Below are 12,178 nucleotides of genomic sequence, written 5' to 3' on the forward strand. Positions count from 1 at the left end.
TTATATAACGTGTCTGAGGGATTGCTTACAGGTGTGAATAACTGCTCCGCAAACAGCTGCACCACCAAAAAGTCTCACGCCAGCATAGACGGAAATTTCTCCCCCTTCACTCCTCCATTTAACTTTCCACACTTTATATATTCTGACACCTACCGAGAACAGGAGGACATGTGTACGCCCAAGCTGGGCAGAAGTACCGTAGGAAGGAGTGACTGGGATCTTAGGTGGATGTCTAATGACCTTCCCAACTCCTTTCTTCTATAAGGAAACATCAGGACTGATCTTTTTAAAAGCTAATTCTTTGAGAATTCCACATGTGTGATCTGATTATCCCCCCCCCCCCTTGCTCCCGTACCTCTTTTATCCCCTCACATTCCCTCTGGACCACTTCTTCTCAAAAAGTCCCTTCTATACTTCCATTTTTTTTCCCTCTTGATCCCCTGAATTTAACTAGGGCTTTTGCAATGAGTAAGGGAGGGAACTTATTGGAACGTGGACAACTTGTCATTGGCTATACCACTGAAGGGAGAGTAAAAACTGCATCCCCTTCCCTCAGGAGCCAATCAGTCCTCTGCAAGGGATGGGGCCTGATGAGTCCCTCGCCCATCTGTGATGGAATGTTTACAGGCTTGATCATGGGCAGGTCCTGCACAACAGCCTAGCTGCTTGGAGTTCCTGAGGGCAATGGCCATGCTATGTCCAGACCACAGTGTTTCCCAGCATCCTTTATTCTCCAGATCTTACATTATTTATGTTCCCTCTGTGATATTTCCTAAGCCTCAGGCATGGTGTGTGTGTGTGTCTGTGTGTGTGTGTGTGTGTGTGTGTGTGTGCGATGCTGATGTTCCATTTAGGGCCCAACCATCAACAATCACTTCTTCTCAGCACTTTCACCAGCTGGGAATCTGCGTGAACCTCTACTTACTGAAAAAGAACTTCTCTCACCAAGACTTAAAGTAGCAGTAACCTTAACTTATGGGTGTAAACATATTTAGAAGGCGTTTGACACCATTTCAACTTAGCAAAATGACAAAGGGAGGTAGGTTCCTTCCTGGAACCTGTGATGTCACCAACCAATGGGCTTTTGATGAGGTACCCAGCATGAATTCCCTCCTGAGGAGAAGGCTTTGAGTCTAGTGAGAAAGTCAGTACTTATCCCCCCCTTACAGTTACGTAGCTATTGCATTTGTGGGCACATCTTGTCAGGAAGGTTTGGCATGTGATGTGCAGGGACTCCTTCCCCCTCCCCCCCCCCACTGGGTATGACTGGTGAGGATTATCTCTTCAAGCAGCTCAAAGATCACCTCCTGGCTCTGTGAAAGGTAGCAAGAAGGAAGGAAACTTCCATTTCCGTTCTGATTGGTTTCTCTATGTCCTGCAACCAAAATGTCTGCTATCCTCAGCAATGAGGTCTTACCTTAGTCCTGGTGGCGATCCACAGTAAGGGAAACAGGCTTGCTGTTTTGGTGGTCTCTGGGGCCTCCCTGATCATCACTCATAGTATCACAGGGACTGGCTCAATCTTGTGGATTGCGTGCACATAGTGGCAGCTGTTCTGAAGACCATAGTAAGGTCTGTTATGCTTAGAGGATAGCATTCTGCAGCAATTGCAGAGGAAGTCCATAGCTTGAGGTAGCTGTTGTATGTGACAGACATTCTCCCTGAACTTTCCCATAGCTTGAGGCAGCTGTCGTCTCTGCGTGACTGACATTCTCCCAGAACCCTTCCCTTTGCCCCCCTTGATTGCAGGATTCTCTGCAGATGAAGTTAAGCAAATGCATCTTTCTACTTCCAGGCTCTGTTGTTACAGTGTCTCATTTTGTTTCAGTTTTCTTTTTGTTTGACTATTTGATTTTTCTTAATTATGTCTCTGCCCCAGGTATTTGACCTTAAGAATAATATTGAAAAAGGAGTAGACGAATTTTATTTGGGAATGCCTCAGGCTTTATCCTGGTCAACCACCAAATCACCGTAGCAGCCTTCTGATTACAGGTAAATACGTGGAAGAAAAAACCGAATGTGTCACCTGGTTTTGCTTTGGAAGGTTTAATAAGCATCTTAATCTCATAATTTCCTGCTTATAACTAACCAGGATCCCTCTTTCTTGTGCTGGAAACCTCATTTCTTAGGGAGGAGGGAAAAAGACCAGTTTTGTTTTCCACGGTCTCTCTCTCTCTCTCTCTCTCTCTCTCGCACGCGCGAGACACACACACACACACACACACACACACACACACACACACACAGCAAAGAATTGGTAGGAAACGGAGCTCTTCACAAAACAGGAATTTGACAAAGGAAGGTTTTCAGTGTTCTATGAAAGACTAACTACTGAGCACATAACCAGACAGTGCAGGAGTAACAACGAATCTCAGCCGAGTATTTGTGCCTGGAGAACGGCAGTGTCAGCTTGAGTGACACAAGCCAACTGCATTGGTTTGCAATATAGCAGACTGGAAAGCATACACTGTCTGCTTTGTTGAGACATTATGTTCTGAAGAGCATTGTTGCGATGTCTTTGGTTTGGCTTTCCCCCTGCTAATATAAACTGTTTTTATACTGACTTTGCTTTCTTCTTACAAGTTATTGGAAGAGGCTGAAAATTTAATTCCTATCTAGATTTCTTGCTAGTTTCAATTCATGAGTTTCCAGTCAAATGTCAATGAAAAATACTTAAGTGTTAGAAATCTAAACATTCTCACCCACATCTAATTAAAATATATTTAATCCACATATTTACATTTGTGGCTTAAAAGGGTTGGCATCATTTATTGAAACTTGGCCTGGCCTGGTGAATCACTCAGGCCTGTGATTCCAGCTACATAGGATGCTGAGGCAGGAGGATTACAAATTCAAAGTCTGCCTTGGCTACAGAGTGAGTTCAGTGCAAGCCTGGACAATTTACTGAGACCGTCTCAAATAATAAGAGGGCTTTAGATGTCTCAGTGATAGAGGATTTGCTAAGCCTCAAATACAATGCTTATTTATCTGAGGTAGATAGCATATACGGGATGCTTGGGAGTGAAGGACAATGTATTTTGTAGGCATCTCTCTTCCATTTATTGAGAGAAGTTTTACTCCATCTCTTTTCTAGTACTGGGTCCTTGGAAGATCAGTCTTTTAGGCCATGGGATATGTTGTTCGAGGAGATAATTACCTGTGTCTGAACACGTATGCATCTTACCTGTTCTCCCAACACACCGGTCCTCTGTATTATGGACTGAACTCCTGAATGCTAGGTTATTTTCTTTTACTAAATCTCAAGCCAGTCCCAGCTCCCTTAGCTCCAATGTGCCATCTGCCTGTCTCAGCCTCCCCAGTAGCTGGGATTACAGGCCTATGGGGCTGTGCCTGGCTGTACTGTATTACACAATGATGCTGCTACTCACGAAGCAGTGCTTAATGAACAATATAATCCTCTGCCCTTTCCAAGAGGACAGAGCGGCCTGGGAAGTGCATTCCCGTTTCAGCTTTACAACTTAACGATTTGAGTCACGTTTAGAGTCCAAACTCCTAGAGCTTCATTTGGAAAAAAAAAAAAAAGGCAATAATATCTATGACACAATTTTCGTTCAGGGGATGGTGACCTGAGCTCCCAAATGGGAACCACAAACCATTTTTCTAAGCATCCGGAGTCCGTGGTATAGCACTTGGGGTCAGGAAGGGGAGACCATCGGCCTGGTCTTGATTTGCTGGCATTGTTCAAGAAGGCCCTGCCACCCTGGCTGAGCACCGATGCCCTGAACGCTCTGTCCCTTGATTCTCAGCAGCATTTCTAAAGCTCGCCCAGTTCTTCGCAGACCTCGCTTTGCCTTCCTCCCACGGCTTCAGAGAGAAGCCACCAGGGACCTACAACCGCTCCCCTCCCGCGCGCTGCTCCTGCGAAGGCGGGGCGGGGCGGGACTTCAGACTTTCTAGGTCGTGTCAGCCAATGAGCGCGTGGCCTCCTTTCCGGCCAGCGAGCCGACCAATCCGAGCCGGTCTGTGTCATCTTCGGCTCCACTCGGCTCTTTTCGCTGCTGCGGGCTGCTTGGGGGCCTCCGCCGCTGGAGAGACGAGACGCTTTCTTTTTTTTTTCTTCTCTTTTCTTTATTTCTTTTTTTTTTTTCCTCTTTTTTCCCCATGTGTTCACTTCCGGGTCCGGTGCCGCTCCGGATGCTCGAGGCCGAAGGATGTTTGACCTCCGGATAAGCGAGGCGCCGCCGTGCATTCATTCCCGGTTGCATCGGTGGCCACAGCCGCGGCCCGGACGGCGACTCGGCGCTCAGCGGCGGCAGTAGGTGGCGCCGGCGGCGGCGCGCCGAGCCGGGAGACGCGGGCCCGTCCTTCTCAAGCTCGCGCCTTCCTCTCCTCGGCCTCGTTCATCTCCTGCGGCCGCCGGCGGCGGGGATGTGCCGGCGCTGACAGGCGGACGCGCGCGCCGGGCCGAACCCGCTGCCCGCGGCTGCGCCTCTGAGGTAAATTACGGTCGGCGGAGGCCCGCGGGCAGGCGGGCGAGCCAGGGGCGCGGGCGGCGGGGCGAGGCCGGGCCGGGCCGGGCCGGGCCGGGCGGCGCAGGGGCTGCGGGCTGGGCCGGGGAGGGGCCCGGCGGTCGCGCGGCTGCCTGAGCTTCGGGGCGGCGGGGAGGAGGAGGCGCTGGCGGCGGCGGCGCGGGGCAACTTCCCTGAGCCGAGGTGGCGGCGAGGGAACCGGTGTGCCGAGCCTTCCGCCGACTCGGAAATCGGCCGAGCCGTTCGGGGAAGGCAGCGACCTGCCTGCCGCGGGCTCTGGGGTCGGGTTGGTGTGTTACCCGCCCGCGGGGGAGGAGGCACCGCGGTTCCTGGGTGCGGGGTGTTGATGGAGATCCTGTGTGCTGCTGAGGTCGGGGGAGTTCGGGCTGTGCAGTTCACGATCACTCCTCTTCGCCCACCCCGAAAAGTTTAAAAAGGGTGAGGGAGAAGTCTGAGTGGCAGCAGGCTACTGTTGCTCCAGGCTGGGCATGAGTTGTGGCTCTGTTGGGATGAGTATCCGGGCTTAGGTCAGTGCCCCTGTGGAGCAGTCTGTTCAACGGGTACTTAGTATTGGAAGATGAAACACCTTTGAAAAATAAACTTACGAAGACAAACTGTTTTTATTCTTGCAATTGCTTCTTGTGATTATACTTGACGTTTGACCACAGGTAGAGATATCGAACTATGAAAGTGGGAATAAATCAAATTTAAATGTGTGCTTCTTTGAGGAATCTTGGCGTTCCCTGTAAACCCAAGGTGGGAGAAAAATAGACACAAAGTTGTTTAAGAATAATTAAATTTAGACCTGAGACTCGTTTAAGAAAATATATTATGACAGAAATCAAATGCTTTGCTTGCTATACGTTCTTAATTGCTTATTTTTGAGATGTGCTTACAGCGTTTTATAATGGTTACTTAACTTTGCTTTTACTGTGATTCTGCCCTAGGATAAGCTTCATGTTTTGTAAATTAGCTTTCCTAGCTTCACGAAGATTAGTATTATATTTATAGGCACTGGAAGAATGGTGTTATGTACATTGTGTGCCTTTCACCTACATTCTTAATAGAATGTATAGATAGTTTTGCTTTAAGTGAACTTACATTTCTGGATATGTATCATGTAGAAGGAATCCATATAGGACTTGGGAACAAAAAGATTTTATTTTGTTTTAGTTGTTTACTTACTCATTTTGGACTTTTGAGACAGGGTCTGACTACACAGCATGGGTTGGACTTGAATTCATTTTCCTCCTGCTGAGGCCTCTTGAGTGTTAGGATAATTAATAGTGTTCCACCTTGCTTTTAATGTTGATACAGATGAGACTTTTTTGACGTTGTGGTGTATCTTGAAGAATGGTTATTGATGATTTATGTACTCCATGACCCCCCTTTTGTCAGCTTAAATTTGATGAATTGTGTAATTATTGACATTTTAGTATTATATTTGCAAATGTATACCGCAGTTCTTCTAATGACGAAAGTCATTTGTTGCTCTTTTCAAAATCAAGTACTGGGATTAGAATCAAATGATAATCTAATGAACTCATACCCTTACCACTTGATGTTATTAGATGAATGGGTAGAAATATGAAGATTACCAAGACTCTAGCTACCTTCAAGGGAGAAGCATGCATGGTCCCAAATAATTGCAACCCCAAGCTTCCTGTAGGTTTTATTAGAGATGGACGGAAGCATGGGGTGCGTGTGCAAGACACTAATTTGAAGGGAGTTAGGAATGAGCGTGGGGCTGTGACACTGTGTTTGGGCCTTAGGTATTTTCATGGGCACAGGGGGCTGGGGGCTGGCCGAGCGCTGTCATGTGGCTGAGTGCTAGGGCACCTGTTGAGCTGGATGCCGAGCTGCTGTGAAGAGGAAGCTGGGAGAGTGGGTTGAGCAGGCCATGGAGGCTCAGAAGGCCTTGTGTTGAACAGTGAGTCAGCTGGAGGTGTGAAGGCTCAAACGTGTCTCTTCTGTGGTGACAAGAGGTAGACACAGAAGAACGTTGTGTTTAAGGAAACAAATTATAACCCAGTGGTTAGCTGGCTGTCATCTGTGCTACTGGGGGGAAGCAGATGTATACAGTGGACATCAGTTTATACATGGCTTTATAATTTTTCTTTACTTACATTTGATTATGGGTGTGTCTGGTAATCTGGTAATTGGTTTTACATGAAATAAATAAGGACTGTAAAAATGACTCAGGGAGAAATGGGAAGCCCTCCATTTATTTCTGTGTTCCCTCTGATCCCTCCTGTAATCTTTTTCCTGCTGGGAACAGAACAGATCATTCTATGGTATAGCTTTTGCTTTTTTTCTTCTTTGCAGAATAGAACAAATATTGTTTTAATTATAAAGGGCACCCCCCCAACAAAATATACAGTTAACTAAAGGGAATGGTAAAATATTAAACAACACAACACAGTGCAGGCCATTGCATAATCTGTTACTGTGAATACATTTGAAGGTGAGATTTGCTAGAGAAAAAGGGTCATGAAGAAAGAAATCTACGCACGAAGAAAATTAACCACAATAGTAAGATGATAAAATGAGAATAACCATAGTTCCAGATAAACATATATGAGGTTTTTGTCATCTTTTTATTTTTATTTTATTGGTTTTGTGCCTGTATGTATATCTGCATGAGTGTGCTAGATCCTGGAGTTACAGACTGTTGTGAGCTGCCATGTCGGTGCTGGGAATTGAATCTGATTCCCCTGGAAGAGCAGTCAGTGTTCTTTACCACTGAGCCATCTCTCCAGCCCATTTTTAGTCATCTTAAGTATCAGTAGACTGTAATTTAACCCTCAAATCACTATCAAAATAGTGCTTAGAAAAATATCACCCTCACACCATCAGTTTCTGAGTGCTTGTAAAAAAGTTACAGTGAAAGTTTTTTCCCTCAAATTTCTCTCTTAATATTAGAAAGAATTACATTGTGACTGAATTTATATTATCTTGAAACCTCCCCCTAAAAAACAAAAGGAGCTACAATTTACTTTTAAGACCACTTTGAACTTTTCTGGGGGTTCAGTTAAATGATGGGACTCCCATTGTGAGAGCAGGAAGTCTCAGTGGTTGTAAGTAAGCTGTTGAAATGTGTCTTAGGGATAACAATGTGTATTTGTGTCCTTTTTCCTTGATTCCATAGTCACCACTCTGTTTTTCCCTTCAACTTCCATATTCTTTTTCTTTATTCAAGCAGTTGGCATTTAGTGATATTATTTGATACTGTTAGTATGTTCCGGTTTTGGCTCTTTAAGAAGAAAGTTAGCTCTTTCTTTGGAAATGACAGTTTGGGGATTTATGTCTTTTCCCAGTTGCAAAGAATCTGTAGGCTCAGAAAACAGAGTTTCAGTGATAAGCATTCCCGTTGTGTGGATCCCCAAGACAGAATCATACTTGGGGTCTCATTTTTTGAATCAAGTATGCATAATTTGTTAATGGGGAAGGACTCTGGATAGCCTGAAACTTCTTAGAAAATATATAATAAAACCTGGGGTTATAGCTCAGTGGTAGAGTGCTTGCCTAGCAAATACTGGAGAGAGGTGTATGTGGGATTATTTTAGATACCCACTGTTAGGCATGTTTTCCTAACTCACTTCCCAAAGTTGTGGTTGAGAAACTGTATGTGTTTGAAGTTCCTGTCTGTTATGGGACCTGGGGTTAGTATGTTCCTAGACTCTAAGTGTTTGTATCTTCTCATCCATCGCAGTTGCTCACCTTAGCATTCCTAACAATGAGTATTAGTGTGTTGGGGGAGAAAGAAATACATTTTAGCCAATGTAGTTTGAATTAAATTTAATAAATTTATGGCTAAATCATATCAGCTTTTATTTTTGTAGCTTTCGGTGGTTTAAGACAGAAACATCGCATCAGTTATGAGTTTTTTTTCTTTAACTACTAATGCTTTTTTCCTCTAGTGTAGTAATGTCAGAGTTGAAGTTGTGCTCAAGTTTCTCTTTGTGTTTAGCCAGTTCTGGATTGCCTAGAAGAATCTTTTGTGTGTGTGTGTGTGTGTGTGCTGGTGTGCGTGTTGGGGAAAGAGGAGCGGAGATGAGATTGAGGGTTAGGGTTGACTCTGCCATTATGCTCTTCATTGAGATTGAGCACATTGTTGTGAAAGTGCCAAGGTGTGATGCCATATAGAGCTTCATTTCAGAAATTGCTGATAGGTATCAATTGTTAGAGGCCTGGTTGGTGTATAGAATAACCAAAGACTCTTGGGGAGGCTCATTATAGGAAGATTGCCTCTTAAGTGACCTCTGCTTGAACCCACTCCTAAGCTTAAATGATACTTTCTTCTCCCTGAAGAAGTAATAGAGCAAAGCCGTGCTGCATGCGGTGGCAGTAAGCCACTCCAGTTTCCCCTCGAACTTTCATTCCTACCAGTTGTCCCCAAGAATCATTTGTGTTTATGCTCCACAAACCATCGGTGGCAGTTACATTTGATTTTGTAATCACATATTGCAGTAAAACCTTGCTCAGCAAATTCTGAGGTCAGAAACGTGTGTGTATGAGAACCATTTGACTGTGTTGGAAAAAACAGAGTAGTAAAACTAATTACAGTTGAAATATGGGGGGAGGATGAAATGATTTTAATCCAGGAAATTTGTGAAGACCCCATAGTAAGGCTGCTTAAGTGTTGTGAGATGCATTGCAAGATTGCACTGTAAATAGACCTTGTTTTGTTTTAGCTGCAGTAAATTATTTAGTGTCCCTGAGCTTTTTGTTCTGCAGATTTTTTTTTAATTCTCTTTAAAGCTAATTGACATCTGTTGATAAATAAGCCAAAGAGGAACCTACTAAAACCTAATCTAATTATACCAACTTTGAGACTTCCTTAGTATCTAATGACTGTTTTTTTTTTTTTTTTTTTTTTTTTTTTTTTTTTTTTTTGTTTCTGCTTGTTTTTTGAGATGATTTCACTCTGTAGTGCAGGTTAGCCTGGAATAATTAGCTCAGGTTGATCTTGAACTTCAAACCGTCCTGTCTGTCACCTTCCTAAGTGCTAGGATTATAGGCTTGAGCCACTTTGTCTGACTGCATCTTCTTCCAAGACACAAAGGAAATTCTGGTTTTCCTGACCCTACCAGAAGGTCATTTCTCAGAATGCATTGTTTAAATATCTAGTCATGTGATTGCATAAAGTAGTGCAAACTACACTTGGTCAGATTTCCTATGCTATTTTTCAGGTTTTATGCAGTGTCAGCATTGGAGTAGAGCCTTACCATTTCAGTAGCTCTTCAAGTTGAGTAGGCACTGCTAGGGTGAATTGGTAGGTGAGGTTGTTCTTAGAAAGTAGAAATAACACTCCCTTGATGTGTATCAGGAGCACTTGAATATGGTGCAAAGCATGCTGGTTTGATGGCTGAAGATTGCTAACTTAGCTCAAGTTGAAAAGGAGAATTTGCAGTTAAAAAATAACAAGGTCCAGGTTGAGAAAGATACAGGGATATGCTGCTTATGTGGGATCCACTGCTTCAGAAGACTGAAATGCAGTGTACAGCAGTGTGCAACATCGAATTGGGAAGGCTCAGGGCTGAGTCTTGAGTAGTTGTTTGCCTTTCTGTGACTTTGCTGGCTCTTATCTGTGCTCTCAATACATCCTTAGACTGCTATCAGATCACGTTATGGATTTGCATTGGCAGAGGAGGGAGTGGAGCTTGCTTGCCTGAGCTCTTTCATCTTGTCACTCCCTCCCAAATGAGAAAAACCTTAGCACTGGCCTACCAGTATATTTTTCTTCATATTTTATTGATCATAAGTAATGGTGCACCTGTTTTATCCAGTTAGGACAATGGAATAGAGTTATGTTTGGTGTCTGCTAGTCAGGATATATTCCTTGCTCTGCAGTTACACAGGGGAGAGAGAATATTTTGAAAATAGCATGAGAAGGAAGAATGGGGAAATGAATATTAGAGATACAATCAATAGTGACCATTACTACTTGTTTTGAGACTGAAATAAATAATGCATGTCAATGCACTTTGAACTCCACAGTGTAGTACAGATGCAATGGATGAAAACGTCCCATGTTGCTGTCTTAAAAGTACTCTGGGCTGAATATATTTCAGTACTAAAAATATTGCCAGTTTTAAACTGGCTAATTTGACGCACTAAAAGAGGTTATCCAAGTAGTAAGATTTTATGCTTTACATGGCACTGTTGAAGCTATTCTGATTTCAAATAAAAAAAACATGAATACATTTAATTATTTACCAAATTACTGCCCTCTGGTCCTTGTTCAAAATACTGCCTACACCTTTGATCTCCATAGACTACTTTGTTCCTCACCCCAAGTGCTCTGTGGGAACAAAACAAAACAAGACAGTCAGACAAACTTGAAGTTGTGGAGTCTCAATGACAAGAAGAAAGGGTGGTTTCTTACCGAATTTGAGAACAGGAGAAACAGTGGGGGGTGGGAGGGGAGGCGTGGGAGAATCACAGTTTTAAAATTGAGTGAGTCATGGGAAGGTTGAGTGAAATATTGATGTCATGCGCTTGATTAGTAGAACTCGCATCTCCAAATTACTAGTGTCATCCCCTTCTGACCGACAGGTGGGAGGCCGTCAGAGGAGTCCTGTCTGCAGTGCAGACTCAGACTCTGACTGCCGGTGAGTCAGCCGAGCCTTTCTAGGACAGGTACTGTGTTCTCAGTCTTTGGAGGCAGACAGCCGAGGGCTTTTTTTTTCTAAATAACAGATTTTAAAAAAAATTCCCTTCAAATAAGCAGCAGTAATGATCACTGGAGTGTATACCTGTGCGTCATACACTCACTGAATAATCTCAAACTTGACCTGTTTCGGTGAAAATGGAAAGCAGAATGAGGATATAACTAACTGCTTACATATTTTCATTTTGAAGAAAGTTATATTAGACTTTTCCTTTCTTCATTGTATGTTAAAGAAAGGCATAGATATGTATGTGTGTACGTAAATATATTCACTGTTTATTTCCCAAAAGAATATGTTAATGGAAGTTATTTATTAAGTGACATTTAGAATTATTTTTACTTTTCTCCTATTAGTATATTTCTGCATTTGATATGCAGAAATATGTCTGTGTATTTCTTCATCCAATGTACATATGTATGTGTGTATGTATATGTATGTATTGTGTGTACATGCATACATATATTCTTTTTTTGAGTAAAGAGAATAGATTTCTAGTAAGGAATGTTTTCTGCCAGCTTAGGATTTTTACACATAATTTTATTTTTATTTTTATTTATTTATTTATTTTGGTTTTTTCGAGACAGGGTTTCCCTGTAGTTTCTAGAGCCTGTCCTGGAACTAGCTCATGTAGACCAGGCTGGCCTCGAACTCAGAGATCCGCCTGCCTCTGCCTCCCGAGTGCTGGGATTAAAGGCGTGCACCACCACCGCCCGGCTACACATAATTTTATTACCATTATGTAATACCATGAAATAAATGTTCCTTGAATGTATTGATACATTTTTTTTGATTCTTAAAATTGGATACATCTTAAAAGTTTTGAGTTGTGTATGAGTGTGTGTGCACGAGTGTATGTGTATGTATGTATTCATGTGTGCACGAGTGCATTTGCTTGTGAGTGTGTTTGTTGAGGCCAGAGTTTAATTTCAGGTATCCTCCTCTCTCTTTACCATTTTTCATTTTTGGTTTCTTGAGACAGGTTTCACTGGCTGTCCTGCAGCTCACCTTGTAGAT

At 43.3% G+C, this 12,178-nt stretch overlaps 1 protein-coding gene across 4 annotated transcripts in view; it reads left to right on the forward strand.

The window, feature by feature from the left end:
• Positions 1-4,132: 4,132 nt before the first annotated feature.
• Positions 4,133-12,178, forward strand: part of Csnk1g3 (casein kinase 1 gamma 3) — an 89,627-nt gene continuing 81,581 nt past the window's right edge. For all 4 annotated transcript variants that reach the window (XM_038330675.2, XM_038330677.2, XM_038330676.2 and 1 more), the window contains exon 1: positions 4,133-4,457. The gene's annotated coding sequence lies outside the window, so the exon portion shown is untranslated. The remainder of the gene's footprint in view (positions 4,458-12,178) is intronic.

The sequence above is a fragment of the Arvicola amphibius genome, chromosome 5, assembly GCF_903992535.2.
Source record: "Arvicola amphibius chromosome 5, mArvAmp1.2, whole genome shotgun sequence".
In the NCBI taxonomy this organism is placed as follows: Eukaryota; Metazoa; Chordata; class Mammalia; order Rodentia; family Cricetidae; genus Arvicola; species Arvicola amphibius.